The sequence below is a fragment of the Ammospiza caudacuta genome, chromosome 10 (assembly GCF_027887145.1).
Source record: "Ammospiza caudacuta isolate bAmmCau1 chromosome 10, bAmmCau1.pri, whole genome shotgun sequence".
Lineage (NCBI taxonomy): Eukaryota > Metazoa > Chordata > Aves > Passeriformes > Passerellidae > Ammospiza > Ammospiza caudacuta.
The window spans coordinates 21,899,860-21,913,839 of NC_080602.1; the positions used below are offsets into that span (position 1 = coordinate 21,899,860).

At 49.4% G+C, this 13,980-nt stretch overlaps 1 protein-coding gene across 1 annotated transcript in view; it reads left to right on the forward strand.

Annotated features, from left to right (window-relative positions):
• The first annotated feature begins 7,026 nt into the window (after positions 1-7,026).
• Positions 7,027-13,980, forward strand: part of SV2B (synaptic vesicle glycoprotein 2B) — a 64,609-nt gene continuing 57,655 nt past the window's right edge. The window contains exon 1 of the mRNA XM_058811247.1: positions 7,027-7,246. The gene's annotated coding sequence lies outside the window, so the exon portion shown is untranslated. The remainder of the gene's footprint in view (positions 7,247-13,980) is intronic.

The following is a 13,980-nucleotide window of genomic DNA, read 5'->3' on the forward strand; positions in this document are numbered from 1 at the left end:
AATCTCCATTTTCTTCTTTGAAGTAGCTCATCTGCTGGCCCACACTTGCAGATGATCTCCAGGCAGCTCTGTGAAGGCAAATGCAGCTCCTCAGGGGTGAGCCCAGGGGACTGTGACACCTGGGTGCTGCGACAGAACTACTGAAATAACTACAGGATAAAATAACTACTAGAATGAAAAATAACCACTTGTGCCTCTCTGCTGCCCCAGTGTGTGATGCTGCCAGCACATCAGCCAGCTGCCATCTCACCTCTTTACACCAAGTGCTCTGTAGATTTTGTGACTTCTCTGCATTCTTACTCTCTGCATTCTTTTATTAACTTTTTGCTGGTAGACAGGAGTTATTAGGAGGCTGACGAATTTTCCGAAGTCTGTGTGGAGTTCTGGGTTCCCTGGCCACGGCAGTGGCCGTCCGTCTGTCCGTCCATCTGTTTGTCCATCCATCCGTCTGTCTGTCCATCCAACCATCCATCCGTCTGTCTGTCCGTCTCTCCGTCCGTCCATCCGTCCGTCCGTCCATCCATTCGTCCATCCATCCGTCCGTCCGTCTGTCCATCCGTTCGTCCATCCGTCCGTCTGTCCGTCCGTCCGTCCGCCCGCCCAGCTCCCTGGCGCCCCCTGCCGCAGGCGGCTCCGCACTGCAGCGCGCCCGTTCGCAGCCGCTGGCTCCTCGCTCTCTCTCCCTGCGCTTTCAGAGCGATGCTTCTCTCTGCTTCTCCTCCTCCTCCTCCTCCTCCTCTTCACCTCTGCTCAGGGCAATGTTCCCCTTTCTCTCCATTTTCACACCTGGTTTCTGCCCAATGACTTCACACCAAGTCTCATCGAGCCTGATGATACCGCAAGGTATCATCACCACCACCCAGTGGTGCAAATACCTGAGGTGTTTCTAGGATCGTCAGCAATTCTTTATTTTCCCACAGGATTTCCAGTTGCATTCGATGGAAACACCTCCCCATCCCTTTCCCCCTGCTGATGCATTGCTGGAAAGCAGCCTGGCTCTGGTGCCCTCTGTCCTGTGCCCATTAAACTCACTAAAGTCCCTTTTGCTACAAGCAACCTTGTGCAGAGGATGAGAAGCAAAGACAGTGAACAGCTAAGGTGACTTTGTTTGAAAATAACAGAGCTTCTCTTTTCTCTGCCTTTTATTGAAGGAGGGAGAGGCCCCTCTGCTTCCCTCAAGGAAATTCCCCAGAAAGCAGAGCTTCAAGAATAAAGGCTCTTCCAGACGAGTAAGAAAAAAGCTGAAACCTGAGCCTTTGCATCTGAAATTACAGCTTCGTATTTAATTTCTCTGTAATGCAATATAGCACATTTTCTTATCCCTTAGATGCCCACATCTATCAGAGTGTTCAAAAAATCACTCAGATCTTATGAGTATTGTACACCAGGTTTAGGCCACTTGCTATAAAGAGTAATCATGGAAATATGGAAAGGTTTTGCTAGTGGAGCATTTATGGGCAATTTAAATTGAAGAACAGGCGTAGTTCTGCTATCTGGAAAAACCCTGCTGATAATCTGTTCTGTATAGGAGAGCAGGATGGAACCATCTGTAACTGGCAGCTCCATCACAGTGGGTGCAGAGGAAGAACAGATTTAAGATTAATATTTGTTTAATATTATATATAGACTTAATATATTTGTCTGTGTATATAAAAGAGAAGAAGTGCTAATCATGCAGGATTCACATCTTTATTTTACTTTGTTGTCTGACTTGTAGGAAATCTAGATAAAAGATGGGAGATAGACTGTGCTATGAATGTGCAAGGATAATAAACCTAACAATTAATACCTAGACATAAAGAAATCAGGTAATGCAAAAAGCCCCAGAGTTCCATTGCAGCAGTTCCTTGCATGTATTATACATTATCCAGAAATGCAGTTTCCTGACAATTGGCCTGCCACACATAAAAACAATATCTCTTCTACTTTCCATTTTCCACTCAGAGAAATCCCACAAATAATGCTTATTCAATTCCCAGCAGTTTCTGCTCTCCTGACTCAGCCCTCTCTGAATAACAGCCAGGCATGCACGTAACAAAGGACATGAAATATTAATGCTGAGGGGTTTGCTGATGATTGTGCTATTAACATGTAGGCAGCCATTCATCCTTTCCACATAAATAAACTCTGACTAACTCATTAGAGCCCTGCAAAGTCAGAGTTAACCTGACAATATATTCCTTCATTTTGAAAGATGAAAACAGGGGAAGAAAAGAGATATGTGAGCTGCTCTTTAATGGTTCACTGTGCTTGTACTAGGGATTTTCAACCTAGAAGAGAACCATTAGAGAAGGAGAGGGGGAAAGGGGGACAAAAAAAAAATAAATGTGTAGGGTGAACCTGGAGGATGCAGCTCTTATGTGATGTATTTAGTCCAGTGCTGGGGGTCCTGCTGTGCTCGTTAGCTTTGTCCTCACACCTAGACCTGCCAAAGTCCCAGTGGTTTCTCACTCAGGACTGTTTTACAGAATGGTTTCTGCTGGATTAGAGACATTGAACAGCTCACAGGCCACGATGCTGCTGGTGGATGGCAGCTGACATGACATCCCCATCACATCCTGTCACAGCACACACCAGTGGCACCTTTTAAGAATTCTTTTTTTTTTTTGAGAACTCTTTGGAAAACTGAAGTTTTTATGCCACAAATAGTTCACAGCAAAGTATTTACCACAATGTACATTTCCTATTTTTCTGGTGTGGTGCAGCCTCTCCAGCTCAGCTTTCCAGCTCAGGTAAGTTGATATCACCACAATGACTGCACTTTTGCCCTGAAATCTCAGCATCAGTGGTGTCATGTGGGTTTTAGATAGCTCAGGAGCCCCTTTGGCTTGGAGGGCACAAATGCAGGTTGTGTTTTGCATCCTGAACCGCCTCTCTGAGGAGGCAATGGGGGCAGCATTCAGAAGCACAGGTGGTGCTGGCATTTCCTGGTCTTCCAGGAGCTGTGCAGCCCTTTGGGTTGCCATGATAATCAGGAGCTCCTGTCAAGCAGAAAGTAACAGGCTAATTTAAGGGAAAAAGGTATTATTATGCTTTGTGGGAAACAGAGCCATAATTAGAAAAGCTCATAATTTTGGAGGAAAATATGAAATGCATTGAGGTGTTTCCCCCCCATTTCTCCTACGTTCAGTAATTGATCTCTCCTTTTCTGCAGCTCATTGGTGACAAGGTGGGTGGCAGGGCTGGAGTGACAGCAGCCAGCCAGGGCTGTGCTCCTGAGCAGCACTGAGCAGCAGGGCCCATTCAGTGGGGGCTGTGTGTGAATATCCGCACACCCCACCTGAACTGGGGCATGGAGACCTTTCACAGAGCCAAACCCTGACCTCTGCAGATTTCACATTGCAGTGTATTCAGTGTAAAACCCTTTTCCCCCACTTCAAGCTGTGTATTCAGTGTAAAACTCTTTTTCCCCCACTTCACTTTCCCCCAGACCAGGTAGCAGCCATGTCCCTGTCTGGTAATGTGGCATGGTGTGGCTCTGGCCCTTTGCCCTGTGCTCTCTCCTCCTAATTTGTTTTTGGATCTTGCCAACACAATCCCTTCATAGTAAACCCACAGCACAGAGGACAGACAGCTATTGTTTTGATAAGACAGCTATTTTTTTGATATCCAGATTGATTCCATAAGCATTTTATCTATACCTGCCAGCAATCAGGCAGCAACACCAATTATTACACTTAATACCTGTAGAGCTCTTTACATTGTATTTGTTATCTGCATTACTAATCCTGTTTATCAGGTATAATTGAAGGTGCAATCAAATATTGCACTTTCCCTTCTATTAAGGCTAGATTCTGGCTTTTGTAAGCAAATTTCATTAGCAGAAGTGGTGGAAGGAGGGGGAGGTAAGGGCTGTTTGTGGCTGGCCAGCTGTCACCAGCGGGGAGCAGCAGCCACCAGCCTGCTGTCACTGCACACCTTGAGAGGTGGCACTGCCCAGCCAGACTCAAATCCTCGCCCCTCAGGCTTGTTTAACCCCTGACAGGCATGAAAGCTGCTTCCTTCTGGCTCCTGCTAGGAGATGGACACCTCCAAGGACAGATCAGCTGGGGCTCCTCATGCAGACAGTGCAGGAGGGATCAGGGGGACACTCGAGTGTGTGTGAGTGCTGTGTGTGCCCCCCATGCCTGTGTGTCTGTGTGTGAAGGGAGCCCTAAAACCACCCTGAAAGCTCTGAGTGACCCTCCCCTGGTCCCACAGCACCCCGTGGTACCCAGTGCCTCTCACAGTAAGTGCCAGGCATGTAAGCCTGGCTCTGGCAGAGCCATGAAATATGCATTGTTTGTGTATTTTTAGAGTCCTGCTTTCCCTCTAATTACCTTCCTTTCACTCCAAAGCCTGTGAGCCATCCCAGAGGCTGCTCCTTCACCACTTGACTCCTTGTTTTGCTCTGTGCACCTTCCCCACAGCATCTGAGCGCTGCTGAAGGAGGGAACCCTGCTTTGCCCAGCTCTGCACCTCAGTGCAAGGGTCCCTGGTGTCTGCTTCATGCAGGGATGCAAAAGAGAAACTGCTGAGGTGGGATAAAAGAGGAAAATGGCTTGATTTTGACTGTGGGGCTCTGCTCCATTCACATGGATTGGCCAGATCTCCCATCCCACCCTGCTTCACAGCAGATCTGTGAGCTTTCCACTGCGCTCAGTGAGTTTATGGTGTTAGATCAAGCTCTCTTTGCCTGTGTAGTTGTGTCGGTTAATACACCTTCATGATCAGCCTTTGCACAGCTCCCTATTTCCCTGGGATATAAGAGCTTATATAATTTTATCCATCTCCATGCCAGGCACTTATTCTTTGCAGCTCTGCTTTGTTTTCCACTAGCTCCTTGCGGCTCCGAGGCAGGCGGATTGCTGCAGTTAATGTGCTCTCCTGAACAGAAAGATGTGAGGCCTCCCCATCCTGCTGCCTTGCATGTCAGGCAGCCCACGAGGGTCCCTGCTGGCACCATCTGGCACCAGGGAAAATGGCTCAGCCTGGCTGAGGTACCTGGATACGGGCAGCAGTGATTAACAGAGGGAGCACAGGAGGGTGCAGAGGTAATTAGAAACTCTGATAATCACAATGTATTAGCAAAGAACACCTCCCAGCTTTATTGCCTCCCTCTCTGCTCATTCTGCAGTGAGGTTTAATGCACGTTTACCTGAATTAGATCTCTGCTGCATGGGAAACAATAGGAGGATGTAGAGACTTTTCTGGGAATGGAAACAAGCCCCAAGTGTCCCTGCCATGTCTCTCCTCTCTTCCAATCCTTCCTGCAAGTGGAAGGGGACATGAGGCAGAGCAGAGCAGCCTCCCTCCAACAGCCCCTGGGATGGAGCTGGGACTGCCCCAAGCCCTTTCCACCCCAAACCCTTTCCAGGACTGCCCCAGCCCTTTCCAGGACTGCCCCAGCCCTTTTCTTCCTAAGCATGACCCAGGCATGGATCTGACACCTGCAAACAGAGCTCCTGTGATTAGAGGAATTTGAACTATTAATGAGCTGGACGACCCACAGAAGCAGTGACAGGCAAGCAAGCAGTGCTCAGTGGCATGGTGATAGACCGGCTCTTTTTAGCTTTGCCAAGGCCTTGATACTTGGCCTGTAATGTGCAGGAGTTCTGGTAATAATTTGACTTCTGAAGTGCTCCCACATCAAAGTGATTGGTGTGCTGTACCAAACACAAAATGCAATTAAGCTAATGTACTGTGCAAGAGAGAATAAAGCTGAACCTCAGATTCGAGTTCCAATTTTTATGAGTGGGTGTAAAAAAAAAAAAAAAAAAAAGGTCTGAATTAATCACCTACTTCTTTTTCCTTATGGAAGCGATGCCACCAGTGCAGTCACAGGAACCGTATCAGCAAGCCATCAGATAAACAGAGAACTTACAGGCCCCATTTGGAATGCTGTCAATTAGTACAAGCACAGCTGAGCTGGAGATTCACATCAGGTGGGCTGAGGGGGTGCAGTAACATACAGGCCAGGGAGGAAAGGTGGGATATGTGTCTGGAGGAACCCTGGAAACAGGCAAGGGAGTGACAGTGTCTAGTGCTTATACAGCCTGGAGGGGCCAGTAGTGCCAGTGCTGGCTTACAGGTGGGGAAACTGAGGCACAGAGATGGAAATTGGCTTCCCAGATGTCACCTGCTGACAGAGGCAGGGTGGCTGGCTGGGGTTTCACTTCCACTTCTCTGCTCAAGCATAAGGAATTCATGCTGCCCTGTAAATCTGCCTTTGTTTTGTTTTTGAAAAGCCTGTGGAGCCATGCTGCTCTGTAGTTTTAGGTTAGGAGAAGCAGCAATGAAAATCTGTCAGTGAAAATATTGCTCTCATTATCTGGACTAATTTGGGCACCTCTGCATGGAGAGATGTTGCTGGGTGTGGACATGCCCCCATGTGCACTGGGAAGGTTTCCTGAGGAGCTGCAGGCTTTGCTCCTCAGTAAGACACCTCCTCATGTTACTGCTTATCTCTTTTAATAACACAGAATGGTGGGGATGGATTTCCAGGGCAGACTGTGTTCCATGCTGCTGTGTCCACATGGTCTCTTTCCAGCACCAAATTGCATGGACAGTTGGATTTTTCCTGCTACTCTCCTGGAAATGACATCACAAATTATAAACACAAGGGAATTTTAAACAGAACAGGCTTTTCCCAGAATTTTGTCTGAATCATGGCCCTGGGAGATGAGAGGGGTCTCAAATGTAGCAATGGTCTAATAATAAATGAAGTGGAGAGATGAAGGATGCTCAGTCATGCTGGTATTCCCCTCTGCTTCCAGCTAGAAACATTCCTGCATGTCAGCAATTACACACACACACACCCAAAAAAAAAAAAAAAAAAAAAATCCCTCGTGTAATGAAGAACTCTGCTAGAGAGCTGCAACACTTAGACTCTGGGCTGGATTTTATTACCGTGATGAAATTACACAAGCATTGCTTCTCTCTCCCTGCCCGCTGTGCAGCTCCTCGCTCTCTCCGCTGCCTCCCCTCGCTCCGCAGCCGGGCTGGGGAGCGCAGGGAAGCAGGTGGGACACGCTGGGCTCCCTCCCTCCCATCGCTGGGGCTCCTGGGCTGGCATCCCCGCGGCTGCATCATTGGCATGCGGCGCTCGGCAGGACTGCATCAGTGCTAGAGGAGATGCGAGCGCAGAGCCGCGCACCGCCCGCACCGCCCGCAGCGCCCCGGGGCCGCGCCGGGTGAGGGACAGGAGCTCCTCTGGCCCCCGGAACGCGGGGACAGCCGGGGCACGGGAAAGAAACTCAAACAAAAGGTGAAAAAGAGATGCGCAAGGGCGCGGAGTGGGTGGCTGAGTCGGGATGGATCGGTGGGAGCTGTAGCAGGAGCTGAGTTGGGAGGGAGCTGCAGGGCTGAGTTGGGATGGATCGGTGGGAGCTGCAGGGCTGAGTTGGGATGGATCGGTGGGAGCTGGGTCAGTGTGATGGGATCGGAGGGAGCCGCAGGGGCTGAGTTGGGATGGATCGGAGAGAGGTGCAGGGGCTGGGTCAGTGCGATGGGATTGAAGGGTCGGGGCAGCTGGGAATGATTTAAAGCAGCCCCGTTGTGCTGCCTTCGCTCTCTGCCCAGAGCTGCTGCGCTGTAGAGTTTGAACTTGAGCAGTTTGCACCGGAGCGCTCCTGGTGTGTGCTCTGTCCAGGATGCACTGTCAGGGACAGGGAGGAGCTCTTTGTTTGGGGACAGGGCTGTGGTGTCCCCATGGAGCCCTGCTGGGCTGTGGTGGTGGTGGTGGCACCCTGGGCTGTGAGTGTGAGTGTGCCACACCTGTGTGCACAACCCGAGCTGTCCTGCACCCACTGCCATCGTTCTCCCTTCACCCTCTTCTCCACCAGAGCCCAGCTGCAGCTAAAAATAAAAACTGCAGTCAGTCTCCCTTCTTGGGAAGGGTTAGATGAACCCACAGAGAGAAAGCAGGGCTGACTCTCTGCTCTCTGGCTGTGGTGGGATGCAGGTGCTGTGGTGACAAGTTCCCGTGCATGTGTGCATGCCCACAGCACACCCAGGCACACATCTCTGCAGGGATTGTTTTTCTTTTGGAGGACAAGTGTTGTTCAAGGGAAAATTTTATTACACGTGTCAAGCTGCTGCAATATGATCCATGACACCAAGATCCCATTAAAATAATGGGCAAAAAGTGGCCCTGCAAGGATATTACTTGCCAGGGATGACCTCATCTGGAGAAAAAAAGGAGAAGAGTAACAGCCTGATGGTGATAATGTTCAGGGGAGGAGCATGCAGTGCTCCGTGTGTGCTGAGGGGGATCCCTGACTGTGTTCAGGTTGGAAACTTGTAAGCACCCACTAGAGCTTATGGGGGACTCCTGCCATGAGGAGTCAGAGTAGAAGCTTCTGGTAGGCTGAGAGAAAGTCAAGTGTCTGACATGGCATAAAAATTGCTGTTTCATATCTCCTCTGTGTGCCTGGTGTTATCACTTGGGGGAAGGGAGAGGAAAAGGGTTAATTCTCTGGTTTGCTTACCAAGTACTGAGCATATAACAGCTCTGCACTGATCACCCCAGGCACTGAGCCCAAGCTCCGCTGCTCATTTGGGAATACACCTCAGGGCCTCTGCCCTAAATGACACAGGGCCCTAACACTTCATGCAGTGGGATGTCTATGGTCAGACTACAGGACAGCCTGCAGGAAGGAGTGGGAGCAGAGGCAGCATCCATGGCTTCTTCTGATCCACAATAGAAAAGCCCTCTTCCATCAGAAGGAGGAGGGGAATTCTCCCTTCACTGTAAGAGATCCACCACAGGTAGCAGCACCCACACCGGGGCCCTGGGTCTCAAGAGGTCCTAAATATCTCCTGTTGCTGCTCCTCCTCCTCGTGGCCCTGCTGTCAAAAGCATGTCACCACTGTCACATGGACTCAGCTGGAGATCAGGTCTGCAAGGACACCTTGGGTTTTCCTAACACAACTTTGCAGTTGTGCAATGTGGGTGCCGGGGAACCCTTTGGGAGCATCAAAGCCAGAACCAGAGAGCAGCTGACAGGAGACAGCCTTCCACTTCAGCTTGCCAAATTCTGAGAGCTCTGCCCCATGAAGCAGCTTTCTGCACCTATTTGTGTTCTGGAACATCTTTAAATGCAAGTCTCTGGTACCTGACAACTTCTGATTGAAGGATCTGAGCTGAGCTGGGGGTGGAAGCCCACTCAGGTTCTGAGGCAGCCCCCAGCCTGCAAGCACAGAGCTGCATGCTTCCCCAAAGTCAGCCTTGCACCTGCAGATGATTTCTGCCAACCTGGCTGTGTGCCTGCAGGCAGGGTGAGGGCCCCAGCTTCTGACAGCACAAAGTGTGAAAAATTCCATGAGGAGAGGAGGAGCACATGGGCAGGTACTTGGTACAGGAGGTGCAAGAGTCTAGTTCAGCCTGTAACTGCAGGGAAAAGGCAGAGGATGCTTGAGATGCATCCCTTCCATGCTCTGAGCTGGGAGCACTGCTTTGGGGAAATGAAGTATGAGAGATGAAAAAGGCAGGGAAATTCCCCATGACCCATGGTGATGCTGTCCCACCTGTGCTGCACAATGTTGGGCAAAACCTGGTGAGACAGGTCTGGTTTTGAGGCTCATCCTGCAATTGCCACAGCTCCCTTCCTTTTCTGAGCCAAAGGACAGCCCCAGGTGCTGCCACCTCCCCTCAGAGCTGCTGTGGGTGGCCTCTTCCTGGCCACCAAGCCCCAGGGTTGATAGCAGTCCTGCTGGGGAAGCCAAAGCCAGCCTTGAAAAATCCTCTTCCTGCATCGTCAAGCTGGCAAATTGATTTTCCAGCTGAACCTCTGAAATTGTTCTCTTCTGAAGAGATTATGGAATTACTCCTGTGCTAATGAATGCTTTAATGTTATGGTGACTAAAGTCTCCATAAGGACTTTAACTGCCAAAAAGGGAAAAAAAAAAAAAGGCATTGTAGGAAAGGGGAGCCTGTGGTGGCTGGGTCAGACCTCATTTCACCATCCGGGGAAGAGGAGAGGAGGAAAATGAGAGGCAGGTGAGGAGACAGGCTCAGGAAAATGAGGAGAGAGAAAATGAGGAGGGAGGTGAGGCTTGCTGTGGTCTCCCAGGAAGCTGCTGAATCCATCAGGAATCCCTCCTGCATCAGTCTATCCCTCCATCTCTGCATGCAGGAAAGGTAACATGTTAAGGATTCCCCTTTCACCATCTCTCTGGCTGTACCCTGTGGCAGCAGGGATAACCCAGCCCCTGGTGAGCCAGAGCCCAGTCCTGGGGCAGGACCCCACCAAGGAGTTTGCCTTTTATTAGGGAGAGAATGTGCTTCTGGGGATGAGTCTGCACTGATCCTGCTGCTGCTCACAGAGCACAGTCTCACCTCTGCTTCACAAAACCCACTTTTGTTTCACTGTAGCTCCATGGGTTGGAACCAGGTTGTCCCAGATTTGAGCAGGAGCAGAGTTAACCCCTAAGATGGATGGGATGGGGAAGCAGTGCAGGGAAAACACCTCCACGCCACAGGAGCTGCAGTGCAAGGGGAAGGCTGGTTTCTATTTAGGTTAAGGGCTGTGCACAGAATGGGTAATCCTCTTTTCATGAATTATCCAGGGGATTAGACAGCTTTAAACTCCCCCAGGCCTCTCTGGCTGCAGCCAGGCTCGGTGGGAGCCAGGGGGGCTGTGGCTGGATGGAGGGAGGGAGGGAGGGAGGGAGATGCCAGCAGGTTGCTGATGACTCATTTGGCTGCTGCCAGCCTTGCCAAGCACTCCAAGAGGTCACCAGGGGCCCAGACACAGAGTGACACAGGAGTGACGTGCAAGGGGGAAAGGGAACATCCCAATTAGGAAAGAACACGGAGCTTTATAAATAATTTCAGAGACAAGGAGCGTGGCAGGAGGTGGGAGGAGGGACAAGAGACCCGAGGCAGCAGTTTTCCAAAGTGTAATATCCTTGCTAGACTTTTCCAAGCTGTTCCTCTAACCAGAAAAAGGGATGCTTTTGGAGCTGCAGCTGATTCATCCGAGGAGATGCTCCAAACCCTCCTGCTCGGGCTGGCTCAGCAAATGGGAATCTGGGCATGCAAGTCAGGTTCATCTGTTTGGAGGGGGAATGGATCACTGTCACTACTCCATTAAAATGTTGAAGGGAGGCCAAGAGCACAGCCCAGGGACAGTGAGGGGGTGGGGAAGAATGGCATGCAAACAGGGAGGCAGGCTAGATTGCACCAAAACCTGAATGTTTCACTCCATTATGGAGCAAGTGCCCATAGCAGATTGCTGTTCTTTACCTAATGCACAGCTGCTAGAAATAAAAGGAGCCCTGTCACTAATCTCACCCTGAGAGCCCGTTCATGTACAGAAGAGAAGACCATCTACATGTGGGTCTAGAGACAAAGTTTTGGTGGGGAGATGAAGGAAAAAGGCTCAACTGTGCAGGCTGGGCTGTGGCTGACACCCAGCTCCACAGGGATGACAAGGGGGTTCTTCCTTCTTGTGCCAAAGGCAGTGGGAAAAGCCAGCAGGGAGGACCAGCTCATGAAACAGGAACAGAGTCCTTGTGTCCTAGCTGATTTTCTGTCCACGGGTTTGTGGTGGGGACATTCTCTTCCTGCCCTAACCTCTAGAAGCTGGGGTCTAGCTCTAAGCCAGAGTGGTTTGCCTTCCTTCACTTGGTTTTCCAGGCTGTAACTAAGAAATCAGTGGGCTTTGATTTCCCCAATTCTCTTCACATTTACTGCTGCCTAGACATGTAGCCACCTTGCCCTGGAGTTACTATGAACCCTCACAGTACAGCTCTTATCCCCCAGACTCAGCCTGGTCAGCCTTGTCTGGTCTGTAGAAAAAAATCAAGTTTATTAATGGGGAAGCTGACTGCACCAAGTCACTTTATCTCCCCTGCATTTAAATCAATTTATTCCACTCTCTGCTGCTTATCCTACATAAGCTAAATCAGGATTTTGACCCTGTGTTTTCCCCTGCCCAAAACTGGGACAAACTGAAAGCCTTGTTCTCCTGTTCAGCATTCTCTCTTTTACTCATATCATCTAGAGGATGCTGTTTAAATAATGTCAGGGGAGCCTGAGTTGAAGAGGGAATTAAAGAACAGTCTGAGGAACAGGATGGGGAATTCTGTGTCAACTCCTGCCTTGCCCAGACACACAGGATGGGTATCAACCGTGGCTTGTTTCTGCCTGGAAACTGGAGAAAGCATGGGTGAAAGAGAGAAAGCAAAGTGAAAGACCATGGAAAGTCTTTGCCTTTAATGTGAGCTAATGTCTTTCCTCCTGCGTCGAACATCCTCAATTTCCTGTTTAACTTAAAAGTCAACACATCTGTCACGTTAGCATCGCCCGCTGCCTGGTTTCCCCAAGCCACCCCCTCCCATCTGCTCTGCTCTCCTCCTCCCTCCCTGCTTCTCTCCCATTGCTCCTCAGAGCCTGGGGGTGTGTGTGTGTTCCTGCACTGGTGTTTTCTGCTGGCTGAGGGGCTTTTCCATCGCTCCTGCCTCAGTACCTGGGCGCGCTGGCAGCGGGATGATCGGCTTGGCTTGCAGAGCATTTGCTTCTAATCTCCGGCTTGTGGCATCCCAGCAGAGAGGGGCAAAGCTTGCAGGAGCAGCTCAGCGGGCTGGGCAGAGGGGAAATGGCTGGTGAATGGATGTGCTGAGAGATTTCCTAGTTCTGGTAAGCAATGATGCTTTTCTCTCTTTGGTCCTGTTCTGGGCAATCAGTGCAGATGCAGAAGAAATAGGGTTTAAAGGGGTGGAAAAGCAAAAGGAGGGAGCTGGAAAGAGACAGGAAAAAAATACCAGTGGAGCTCGTTTGGTTTGTAGTGAAGCTTTTCCAGGGGTCAATGCTAATCAAAGCAAATTAATTACTGTTAAGTGAGAGGCTGGGAATCAAGCAGATCAATGTGTGAGCCTGAGCAGTCCAGCTCTCGCTCACAGGCAGATCCATTGCCCACCCTGGATCTTTTTTCCCTTGTGATTTCCAGCTTGGTCTGATATTTTCCATGTAGTCCTATGTGAGCTCCTACCTGAATGCTGCTTTTTCTGCCCTGTGCTTGTTATTGCAGGAGTTGTGGGAAGCAATTCATAAATTGCTGCCCCTGAGCTGATACATAAATCCTCTCAACTTTCCTAGCTGATCAACTATCTCCATCCTAAAGTCTGCATTTTTCACTGAAGCCAGTCCCTAAATTCTGCCAAGAGGTGCAGATAAATATTGCATATTTATATTATATAAATATAAATATGCAGATAAATAAATTTGGAAGGAAGAGGGTCTCACTGGACACTCTGTGGGGACCATGGGCTGTCTGATGTCCTGGACATGGGATTATTCCAAATGAGAGGTTTGCATGTCAGTGTCTCACGGTACTCTCAAAATAGGTGTCCTGCATCTCAGCTGAGTGACAGCAGAGCTCTTATACCAGGGATGAATTTAGGGCCCTTGTTTAAAGAGGATCAGGGAATAATAAACCTAAGAGCAGCCTTTGCAATCTGGCTGTATTGAATCTGCAAAGGTCTGTACATAACAAAAAAAAAAGGAGAAATGTAGCGGGGGAGCTTTGGCAATTTTTCTACCTTCTTGACAGACCTGTGTTTCACACAAAAACTGATGCAGGATTTGGGCATACCAAACCATTTTTTTTCTAGATTTATGTATGACAAGCAGAATTAGAACTAGTTCTGGAGAACATTTCAGAGCTGACTTGTTTATAAAAATATTCCTCTCATGATGTATTCATGCAGAAACCTCCACTTGCTGAAAACTCACACATTTCCTACTCTTTGATGTTAGATGCTGTGGCAATGAGAGTAAGTCACTTTGGGGTTTGTGATTATTTTAGAGCAACCTAGACATTTCAAGCACCAGTTTTATTATATTTAAAGAAAAAGATCCTCCTCTCTTCAGCAGCAGGTTTTGACTTGGAGTTTTGTTTCAAGTGTGTGCAGGGGGACAACCTTTTCACTAAATCTGTGTGGTTAGCAGAGGGTGAAGACAACACAGGGAACTGGAAGGGGCTTTGCATGACTAAA